We start from the raw sequence: 12,248 nt of genomic DNA, 5'->3' as shown, positions 1-12,248 counted from the left end.
TGTAGGGAAGTATTTAGGGAAATTTGTGCCCATGCACACTCTTGGTGGAAATGTAAAATAATGCAACAGCTATGGAGAATATCAGGAAGGTTCCCAAAAGAAATTAAACAAAGAACTGCCATAGGAACCAAACCCACAATCCCACTTCTGTGTATCTATCCAATATAACTGAAATCAAAATTTCAAGGAAAAGTTTGTATGTCCATGTTCATTGTAGCAATACTCACGATAGGCAGATATGGAAATGAACCAAATATGTATTCTTCACCAAATGGATAAAGAAGATGGATAAACTTGGAAGACCTAATTCTAAATGAAATAAGCCAGTCACAGAGCAAATATTGCATGAGTCCACCTATATGAGATATCTAAAGGAATCAAATTCATTGACTTAGTAGGATGATGGATTCCAGGAACTGGTGGCTAGGGGAAGAAGGAAATTGTTCTGTGGGTATAAAGTTTCTGTTATGCTAAATGAAAAAATTCTAGAGATGTACTATACAACATATTTTCTTTAGCAATACAGTATTCTGTACTTCAAAATTTGTGGAGTGGTAGATATCATGTTAAGTGTTCTTACCACCAATAAATACATACACACATACATAATCTTCCTGCTGCCATCTTGGTTCCCTCATAAAATGCCCATGAAGCCACGGACACTGTCCCTGCTACAGAGCAGGAGTTGCCACAGCCCCAATCTGAGACAGGGACAGAATCTAACAGTGATGAATCAGTACCAGAGCTTGAGGAACAAGATTCCACAGGACAAACCCAACTGGCCGCAGCAGCTGAAATCCATGAAGAACCAATCATTAAGTAAAAACAGAGCCAGAGTGAAAAGAAGGCATGGAAGTAAAGTATACAGAATATGTACATGTTTACAATATTGTGTCTTGGACAGGTTACGGGGGTTACTAGGGAACGATCCAGAAATCAGCCTATCCTCTGTGTCATCACAAAACCGGATGTCTATAAGAGCCCAGCTTTAGATACCTACATAGTTTTGGGGGAAGCCAACATCAATGATTCATCTCAGCCAGCACAGCTAGAAGCTGCAGAGAAATTCAAAATTTAGTGAAGCTAAACATTTAAGAAAACACACAGACTACAACTATGCAAGACGAGAGTGAAGAGGAAGATGTTGGTGAAATAGGTGTGGAAGTTAAGGACATAGAACTGGTCATATCACAAGAAAATGTGTTGAGAGTGAAGGCAGTTCAAGCCGTGAGGAACAATGGTAGTAATATTGTAAATGCTATTATGGAATTAACGATGCAACCATCTAAAAATGAGAAGCTTTTTCTTTGCTTCAAAAAGAGTAACTGCAGCCTGGCTGGTGTGGCTCAGTGATTGAGCATCTACTCATGAACCAAGAGGTCACTGGTTTGATTCCCAGTTAGAGCACATGCCCGGGTTCCAGGCTCAATCCCCACTAGGAGGAGGGCGTGCAGGAGGCAGCTGATGGATGATTTTTCTCTCTAATCAATGTTTCTATATCTGTATTCCTTTCCCTTCCTCTCTCTAAAAATCAATAAAGACATATTATTTTTTGCCCTAGCCAGTTTTGCTCAGTGGATAGATCAATGGCCTGTGGACTGAAGGGTCCTCTCTCATTGATGTTTCTAACTCTCTATACCTCCCCCTTCCTCTCTGTAAAAAATCAATAAAATATATATTTTAAAAAAAGAAAATAGGAAAAAAAAGACATTATTTTTAAAAAAGAGTAACTTCAACTTGGTTTGAAATTTGTACTTTTCTACCATTGATGGAATTATGGCTTCTTGTGGGATGAAAATATAAATAAATGAATGTAGTATGTGAAAAAGTGATATTAGAGCAATATCTAGTCAATTTTGGAAGAAAAATGTGCTTTCTCAAAAATTTTATGTAGAACTAAAATTCTTTCCTATATGGCAACAGAAGATACTTTCAAATATGTAAAGTTTCAAAAAATGTGAATATTGATGAATATTGACTTATGAGAAAAAAACACTGACTATATGTTTAAGCCTAATAAAATATACATAAAAATTAATAAATAAAACATGGCAGTATTCCTGTATGAAGGAATATCTGATTATGAATGTGTTAAACATAAAACTAAATAAAAATCAATACTATAAATAGTTACATAAAATTAAACATAAATGTAATAAATAACATAAAATACATTCTTGATGCTAATAAGAAAGCACATTCCATAAATAGGAATTAATTTTACGAAGGCACATTGGTTGGACTTGGAACAAGAAAGTAAAAAAGTGTTATTGATTTTAATTTAGAAAATAAGTCAAACATTATTTTGAAAAGCATAAGAACCCACTAGCGGAAATAAAAAGAATAATAACCTTTCACATCACTATAGAAGATAAGAGGCAAGCATACAGATTCCACATGACAAATGACAAGATGCAAATGCAACAAAAAAGAAATATAAAAAACAAAACTGAGAACATAAAACAAAGTGACAGAATTAAGGCTACACATAACAGTGATAACAGTAAAGGAAATTGCTTTAAACTAGTCTGTTTTTAGGAAGGAAATATTCTCAGAAAGAATGACAAAACTAAATCAAATTTTAAAACAACTCAGGAAAATGACATAGAAATATTTTAAGTAAAATAATGGATAAAGTTTCATCATGGAAAAACAGAAAGCAATCGTGAATGGAAATGCTAATAGCAAACAGAAGAATTTAAGGCAAAGCATAATGACTAAGAGATTAGGATCATTTTGTATTTCTAAAACAGTCACTCAACAGTGCAAACCAAATGGTATTAAATCATTGTGCATTAAATAATGACACAACAAAATATATAAAGTAAATATCCTATCTAATAAAGAGGTAATATGCAAATTGGAAAGGGGAGGGCAGTTGGAAATCGGCAGGGGAGGGCAATTGGAAAGGACCAGGCCTGAAAGGGAGGGCAGTTGGGGGTGATCAGGCCTGCAGGGGAAGACAGTTGGGGGGGATCCAGGCCTGCAGGGGAGGACAGTTTGGGGGGGACCAGGCCTGCAGGGAGGGTAGTTGGGGGTGACCAGGCATGCAGGGGAGGGCAGTGCACAAATTTGTGCACCTTGAAAGGAACATAATTCCACATTTGCCATGTTTTCTCTATCTTTTCCCTCCTTCCTTTCTGTCTCTCCCTTTTTTTCCTTCTAAACCATTCAAAATTTCAAACTTCATAACACTTTATTACTAAATACTTAATTATGCATGCTCTAACAACAAGGGCATTCTCTTATGTAGCCAAGATACCATAACCAGACCTAAGAAAACTAAACTATTTTTTAATATTACCTAAACACAATTTATTTTTAAAACCTTTACAATTTGCTAATTTTTCCAAAGAAGTATTCTATAGCCTTCCTCGCTCACCCCAGTCTATGATCTAATCAATGTTTATACATTGCCGTTGGTTATTAGTGTCTCTAAGTTCTAATGGACTTAACTTTTAAAAATGTCAAGTTGGTCATATGAGCATGCCCTGCATTCTGGATTTGTCTGTTTTTTACTCCTGAAAAAAAAATTAGAATAAATAATTTGGCAAGAGGCTACAAAGCTGATTGCACTTCTTAGTGTCATATACCAGGATACACTATGATGTGAGTCAAACTCTGTAATATAGACTAACTTTTTTCTCTCTAAAGATCACACTTTAGAGTGGTACATTTTATATCATATTAGAGGCCCGGTGCATGGATTCGTGCACTGGTGGGGTCCCTCAGCGTGGCCTGTGGTGATCGGGCTAAAACTGGCAGTCCAACGCTACCTGCCACTTCTGCCTGCTGTTCCTGCTCATCCCGGCCCCGTGGCGCCTGCCACCACTGCTGCTGCCACTCAGTAGGCTCGCTGCCACTTCACCCTGCATCTGGTGCCCCTCAGTGAGCTGAGCAGCGCTCCCGCTGTGGGAGCACACTGACCACCAGCGGCAGCTCCGGCATTGAGCATCTACCCCCTGGTGGTCAGTGCGCATCATAGTGACTGGTTGACCAATCAACCAGCTAACTGATCGTTTAGGCTTTTATGTAGATAGATTATTCCAAGATTCTTCCATGAAGGTTTATCTCATAATTTATTTTCCCGCTTGAGAAAGTATGTTGTGTGGGCGTCTGTGGCATCCTCTTACTCTTGTCTGGAAAGAAGCTTTGCTTTCCTAATCATGTTTTTACTAAAATCTAACTGCATTTAAATGTCACTTTCAATAGGGAAGCCAATTTCATGCACCTTTTCAAATGACAAGCAGATTATCCTGCCACATTTATTTGTTTTGTTTTTTTGTTTTAGTTGGTGTGACCAGATGTCATTAATTTTTCTCTAAAAATTTTAATCCCATATATAAGATTCAGGGCCTTAGAAATACAGGGTGGGGCAAAAGTAGGTTTATAGTTCATATGGAAAATAACACAATAATTAATAAATAATAATACAATAATAATCTGTGTTTAGCATACTCACAACTGTTTTGCCCACCCTGTACTTTATTTAAATGCATTGTTTTAGCTTTGTTCTTTATGGAGTAAACAATATTAAAAGAATGCACAATATTTAAAGTCCAGTAGGGTAGACAAAACCTGGTTTTCAGTTTGAAGCAAAATTATTAAGTTATAACAAATTTACTCTAGAATAATTAATGTATTTTATTATCTTTCATATCTATACATACTGACCACCAGGGGCCAGACACTCCAACCTGTAGGTTAGCTTGCTGCTTGGGGTCTGGCCAATCAGGAATGGGCGAGATGGGCTGGGCATGCCTTGGAGCCCTCCTGCATTCTTCCCCAGCCCCAATCATGCACTGGTGGGGTCCTAAATTGTGAGAGGGCACAGGCCAGGCCGAGAGGCCTAATGCACGAAATTCATGCAAGAGTAGGCTTTCCTTCCCCTGGATGCCTTCATTCCGTTCCGCCCCTGGTAGTCAGCACACGTCATAGCGAGCAGTCGAATTCCCAGTCGGTCGAACTCCCAAGGGGACAATTTGCATATTAGCCTTTTATTATATAAAATAATAAATGTAAGAAATGGGTTACATAGCAATAGGTCAAAGCTTATGCTTGTTTTATGACAACATATAATTGAACTTAACTCATTATTTCATTTTCTTTTTCCTTTCTCTTACTTAAGCTAAATCTTAGTTTCACATAAACTAGAGTCTCTAATTAACTTCAGAAGAAAGGATGCCTTTATTTAAAAATTTTTTAAAATATATTTTTATGGATTTCAGAGATGAAGGGAGAGGGGGAGAGAGATAGAAACATCAGTGATGAGAGAGAATAATTGGTCAGTTGCCTCCTGCATGCCCCTACTGGAGATCTAGCCCACAACCCAGGCATGTGCTTCGACCAGGAATTGAGTCATGACCTCCTGGTTCAAAGGTTAACCACTGAGCAACACTGGCTAAAGGGGGTGTCTTTAATTAGGCCTCCTGTGTAGCTGAGATTTCAACATGTAAAAGGACAAGGTAAATACACACTCACCTCTCCTTATACACCCTCCTATTCCCAGAGGTTTTGTCCTCCAGGTAGCTGATCCCATCTGTTTATCTAAGTATTGTCTATAGACATCAAGTTAATTGGATAGCTTTTCTTTCCCTTTGTCTTCTTGCAGTTGTGTGAGAGGCACTGTCTGAGCATCATAAATCTCCATCAGTCTGGTATAGCACTGGCTGTTTAGCTCCAAGTAGGCAGCTTATGAATTCTGATGATTTATGGATTTAATCTTTTCTATAAATGAGTGTGGAGGCTATGCAACAGGCCCCTATTTACAATGAAAACAGCAGATAAATAAGTAAATAGATAAATAGATACATGACAAATAGATAGATAATCATAATAACCTTGAGATTAAGATATAATGTTACAAGACAATTAAGATGGAAAGGAAGCATTTTTAAAATTCTTCTTATGGGGGTGATTAGCAAACTGGTATGTGCTCTATCTGTAGCTTTCTATGGATGAATAATTATAATATGCAGGGCTATAGTATTATATCCACAGTACTAATGCATTAGAGTACACCCATTATCTCATTGTCCATGGCATTAATTCCTGATTTTTCTGACATGCTTTGAATAAAGGTTCCTATGTCAGCACATTTTTTGAAAGTACACTGTGAGTTTAGAATATTAGAGATGCAAGATGCTTTTATCTTTTTTATTGAATATATTTGGCATATAATATTATGTAATTTATAGAGTACATGTTAATTTGATACATTCATATATTGTAATATGATTGTCATTATAAAGATATTTAGCACCTTTATCACATTTTATAATTATCCTTTCTTTTTAGAGCTCTGAATAATTAAGTTTTAGATGTTCTTTAGGGCTACAAAACCGTAACAAGTAGGAAATAAGCCATGAAGTTCTCATGTACAAGTATAATGAATGTAGACCATAATGTTTTATTATAATCATCAAACTTAGTAGGAAGACACATTAAAGCTAGTCTTATCTATGCTTAATATTATTTAGATATTTTGGCCAAAGTTATAGTAATAGTTGTTGGCATAGAAGGGAGTATAATGAAAGATTCAAATTTTCACTCTTTCTCAAATATAACATGCTGTCTGTATTAAGACATTCTGTATTAATATTCAATGTTAAAATAAATAATCAATTTAAATATACATATCTGACAGTTTTATATGACTCTTTTCTTTAACAATAAAGTATTTAAAACATATTTTATACTCCTCTTGGAAAACTAATGGTGATGCTGGTTTATAGTTTATCATAATAACTTCATTGGTGGCTGAATTAATTGGAAATATTGACTTTATACAACGTGGTGATTTATAAAATTTTGCAACTATATTTTTCTTCTATCTGGAAAGTTGTCATGTTCATTTTCTGTTGCTATTGGAATAACTGTTACATTTCAAAACCTTTACAACAAAATACTAATTTAATTCATTATATATAGAGAGTAATTTTACAATCTAGCGTTTTAGAATAATATGTATTAAATTATCATTGACTACATTTTGAAATATTTGTTTAAAAGTGATGGCATAAACTTCATGGTCCACTATTTAAAATTTAATATCTCAATTATTAATTCTGCACTAAATAGGTAAGATTGTTAGGCTACAGAATTTAAGTTAAGTAAGTGATTGTTGTAGGAAAATGTTGTCATCACTACTGTCAGAATCTTCACCATCATCTTCATCTTCATTGTCATAATCTTCATCACCATAGATACTTTTCATTAATAAGTTTTAGGTTAACTTATATCTAGATTTTTAACCCTGACTCTACCACTTATCTGTATTACCGTAATGAGTTACGAAGTCAGGTCTTCAATTATAAAATGGAACTAACAATATCTCATGGAGCTTTATTAAGATTAATTTTTTAAGTAAGCATAGTAATAGTTATAGAAGTTGTTAGAGTCATGATAAAAATAGTAGTAGAAGGATATTAACAGAAGAATAGGATGATGGTAGTAATATTGGTGCATTGATAATAATGCCTCATATTTTCTTAATATGAATCTTATAATCACTCATCTACTGATGGACACCTGGGCTGATTCTAAATCTTGGCTATGGCAAATAACTCTGCACTGAACATATGGGAACATATATTCTTTCAAATTAGAAATGATGGAGAAGGAATCCTAAATATAACAGAGTTGATTTTAAATTGTCCGTTTCTCAACAGAAAAATGGAAATGATAAGAATACTCTGAGAACAAAATAAGTTCTTCTAGAGTTTTTATGAGAAGTGAATAAACTAATACATTTAAACACTTAGAGAAGTACCTAAATATTATGATATTTTTATTGTATTACATCACTGGGCTGAGGTATAATTTGATGTCTGTAACCAAAAATTATATTTTAACCCAGCAGTATATTGCCTGCAAAATCAGCTTGTTGTTATTATAGGTAGCAATTACCATACTGATTAATGAAGTTGAATTTATTTACTCATCAGAGTTGTGAGAATGTTAGATAATCCACTGTCAAGTACGTTAGTTCCCTAACATAGAGAATAGTTGATTATCATTTGTTAGACTTATATAATCTATAATCTGGGTTCTCTTCAGAGATGTCCTAAGGGAAAACAGTTTCCCATCTATATTAATTCTTCCAATGCTTTGCAACAGCCACTGGAGCTGTGTCTGCCCCTTCATGCCTCTGGATCATTTTTAAGGGCTAATTCCTCTATTGCATTCCTTTCTTCTTAAGATAATGGTTTCTGATACAAACCACAATATTATACTATAATCAAACTTGGTAGGAAGACACATTAAAGCTAGTCTTATCTATGATCTCTCCTCTCTTTTTGTTATTCTAGTATCTGTATTCTACCACTGAAGTTATATTAGCATTACTTGGGGAAAACAGATTTTTAAGTACCATTCTACTGTCTTTTTAAAAATATATAATTGATTTCAGAGAGGAAAGGAGAGGGAGAGATAGAAACATTAATGATGAGAGAGAATAATTGATCGGCTGCCTCCTGCACACCCCCTACTGGGGATCAAGCCCGCAACCTGGGCATGTGCCCTTGGCTGGAATCGAACCTGAGACCCTTCAGTCCGTAGGCCGATGCTCCATCCATGAGCCAAACCAGCCAGGGTTCTACTGCCTTAAAGACCTTACTCAAGTGTCAGATTAAACTAGTCCAACTAAATCACCATTTGAATATAAAGTGCTTGAATATGTTTTTCTTTGTTTCTCAATTCTTCCTGTTTGTGTTTATTAAGATTTTTACCTCTGGAAGTTGAGGATTTCTCAAAATTCAGGAAATTTAGGCTCTTTATTTTTCTATTTTTCTTCTTTTCTAGTATTTTTCTCTTCTTCTTTTGGGATTCTAAATGTATGTTAATCTACTTGATATCATCTCCCAGGTATAAGACTCTATTAATTATACTTTACTAGAGGCCTCTGCATGGATCCGTGCACCAGTGGGGTCCCTCAGCCTGGCCTGCACCCTCTCGCAATTCTGGACCCCTCAGGGGATGTCAGACTACTGGTTTCTGCCCAGGGATCGGGCCAAAATAGCAGTCTGACATCCCCCCAGGGATGCATTCGTGTACGTAGTGGCAGGCTGCTGGGGAGGAGCCTGAGCCTGTATTCGGTGCTGTGCTGCTCCCGCTCATCCCGACCCCACTGCACCTGCCACCACTGCAGCTCAGTAGCACCGCCACGAAGGCAGGAGAGGCTCCTGTTGCCGCAGCTGTGCTTGCCAGGCATTAGATGGTGTCTGGCGCCCATCAATTAGCTGAGCGTCGGTCGCACTGACTATCAGGGGGCAGCTCCTGCATTGAGCATCTGCTCCCTGGTGGTCAGTGCACGTCATAGCTACCGGTCACCCAGTCGACTAGTCGTTTGGTCGCTTAGGCTTTTATAAAAATTGACAGTTTTGTTTTCTCACTGTGTGTTCTCCAGATTTATTAATTTCAATGGGTTTATCTCTAAGAATGTTTTCTGTCTTCTATCTTCTATTAACTTTTATCCAGGTTATAATTTTTCAGTTGTACCTTTCAGTTTTAAACTTTCCATTTGTCCTCTTTATAGTGACTATTTTTATGGTGAGAATCCCTATCAGTTCACTCATAATGCATACTTTTTCTTTAAGTTTACAAACAGTATTTATAATTCCTGTTTTAAAATTCTTATCGATTATTGTAATATCTGGGTTATCTTGATTGCTTATTGGGTTTGATTACTATTGGCTGATTTTTGTGTGTGTGTGTGTATACATACCATTTTCATGTTTTCCACATGTCTAGTGATTTTTATGGGATAATGGATGTTATGAGTAATATGTTGCAGAAAATCTTGATTCTCTCATGGTTTCTGAAAATGTTTCCATTTTAATGAGCAGTTAACCTGGCTACACTGAACTTTGTCTTCCCAGCACAAAGAATAATTTGAGATATCCACTTCTCTAAGCTTCCAGTTAATGCATTCTTTCTGGGACATCTGAGATTATGTTTGAAAGCGAACCATATATTGACCAACCAATATTAGGGTGAATTTTTTTAAAAAATATATTTTATTGATTTTTTACAGAGGGGAAGGGAGAGAGATAAAGAGTTAGAAACATTGATCAGCTGCCTCCTGCACACTCCCTACTGGAGATGTGCCCGCAACCAAAGTACATGCCCTTGAACAGAATCAAACCTGGGACCTTTTAGTCCGCAGGCCAATGCTCTATCCACTGAGCCAAACCGGTTACAGCTATTAGGGTGAATTTTATACACAAATGTTTGCACTTAACTCTTTCCAGGAGCACCTGTCCCTCAATGTCATTAAATATATGGCTATTCTGCCATCTCTGAACTCTGTTATCTGACATCTCAAGAATGGAAAATTATGTCTCTCTGCCACCCAAATCTTGAAGGATATAAAATGCCCTTGGTCAACAGACTACAAAATGAAAAATCACACATGTTATATACTGTCTTTCAAGGCAGACTCTCATATCTTCTGCCTGATTTTGGTAACATTTTAGTCACTACATATTGTTGTTGTGTTTTAATCTTAGCTTGAATTTTATAATTGTTATATGTAAGAAAATTACTCTATTCAAGCTATTCGCCAAAGCTTGAAATAATAAAAACTAAGATTCTCTTTTTCTTTAAAAAAAAAAGTGAATAATTATAGTATATGCCATACGGGCTTTTTGTGAGTGTAAAGTGAGATAATTTATATAATCCTTTTTGTGTATATTTTGAAACACTAATAAAAAATTCTATATACCATTATAATCCTAATTCTATTGTTTTTGTTCTGGTATCAATTTTTTTAAAAGCATTTTTTATGATTGGGCATCTTCTGTTGAGGAAAAAAACCTAAGATAATTATGATATTAAAATATTCTATACCATTCACATTAAGGCTTTTCTATTTGGGTAAAAACATTACATTCAAATGTTGTCTTGAATTTAAATAAACTAAAATACTTTTGATTCAATACTTACTAAAGAACAGAATTTAACACTATATGAAATAAGATGTAAGAAAACGTATTTAAAATTTAGAAGAGACTTTTAGTAACATCATATAATTAATATGATTGGTGCCCTAACCGGTTTGTCTCAGTGGATAGAAAGTCGGCCTGCAGACTGAAGGGTCCCAGGTTCAACTTCGGTCAAGGGCTGTACCAGGTTCGATTCCGGTCAAGGTCATGTAACTTGGTTGCGGGCACATCCCCAGTAAGGGGTGTGCAGGAGACAGCTGATCGATGTTTCTCTCTCATTGATATTTCTAACTCTCTATCCCTCTCCCTTCCTCTCTGTAAAAAATCAATACAATGTGTTTAAAAATTACTTTTATAAAAAATTTATTAATATGATTAGAATTGCAACATTATTTTTTAAGACTTCCTTATAGCTTTTTAATGTTTTTTATTGATTTCAGAGAGAGGAAGGAAGAGAGGGAGACAAAAATGGAATCATCAATTATGAGAGAGAATCATTGATTGGCTGCCTCCTGCATGCCCCCTACTAGGGATTGAGCCCACAAGGTGGACAGGGGCCCTGACTGGGAATGGAATCGTGACCTCCTGGTCCATGGGTCAATGCTCAACTACTGAGCCACACAGGCTGGGATATTTTTATTTTTTATTGAGATTAAGTACATGGCATCTAGAGGCTTTAAATTACCTCTTCTGTCATAAAATATCTCCTTTAAATAAGTAAATATTTTTATTACTTTCAGGTTAAGTATAAATGTGATATTAACCACTGGTTGATTAGGTAGGTCTACAGAGAAACAAGAATATATATCACTTTGTAAAATAACTTTAGTTTTTAGATTGCAATCAGCATTTGGAAAATATTGTCGGGCTTTCCTTTTGTTCATGCCTACAAAGAAGTCAGTTGTTTTCAAAAGATAGCTCTTTAGAAACCATCTTCAACTGCTTCCTTTGCTTTAGTAGAATGTTTTCTTTTAACCATCATTACATCTCAGAAGATTTTGCTTCTAACCATCTGAAACCTAAACATAAATCCACTGGCTGAAAAAACATCTATTTTGGACAGTCAATTGTATACAAAAAAACCTAAGTAGTACCATTCAATTTATTTCATACTAATTTCAGTTTGGGAATTCTATAGGTGAGATATTTAATATATTATAATTTTATTTGCTTTATTCTGAAGCTCCAGTTTTGTAAAAGGGTTAAATATCATTTGCTCATTGTAAATTTTCCAAGTCTCTTTTAAAGTGTGAGTTTCATTGTTCCTTAGATCTGAGTAATTCTTTAGTTGTGACTCTTCTTTCT

General features: G+C 35.5%; 1 pseudogene; it reads left to right on the top strand.

The window, feature by feature from the left end:
* LOC102754695 overlaps positions 1 to 12,248 on the top strand; it is a 57,696-nt pseudogene that overhangs the window by 8,934 nt on the left and 36,514 nt on the right.

This window comes from Myotis davidii, unplaced genomic scaffold (genome assembly GCF_000327345.1).
Source record: "Myotis davidii unplaced genomic scaffold, ASM32734v1 scaffold576, whole genome shotgun sequence".
NCBI lineage: Eukaryota > Metazoa > Chordata > Mammalia > Chiroptera > Vespertilionidae > Myotis > Myotis davidii.
The sequence above is the reverse complement of the archived record's forward strand: the minus strand, read 5'-3'. Positions and strand labels throughout refer to the sequence as shown.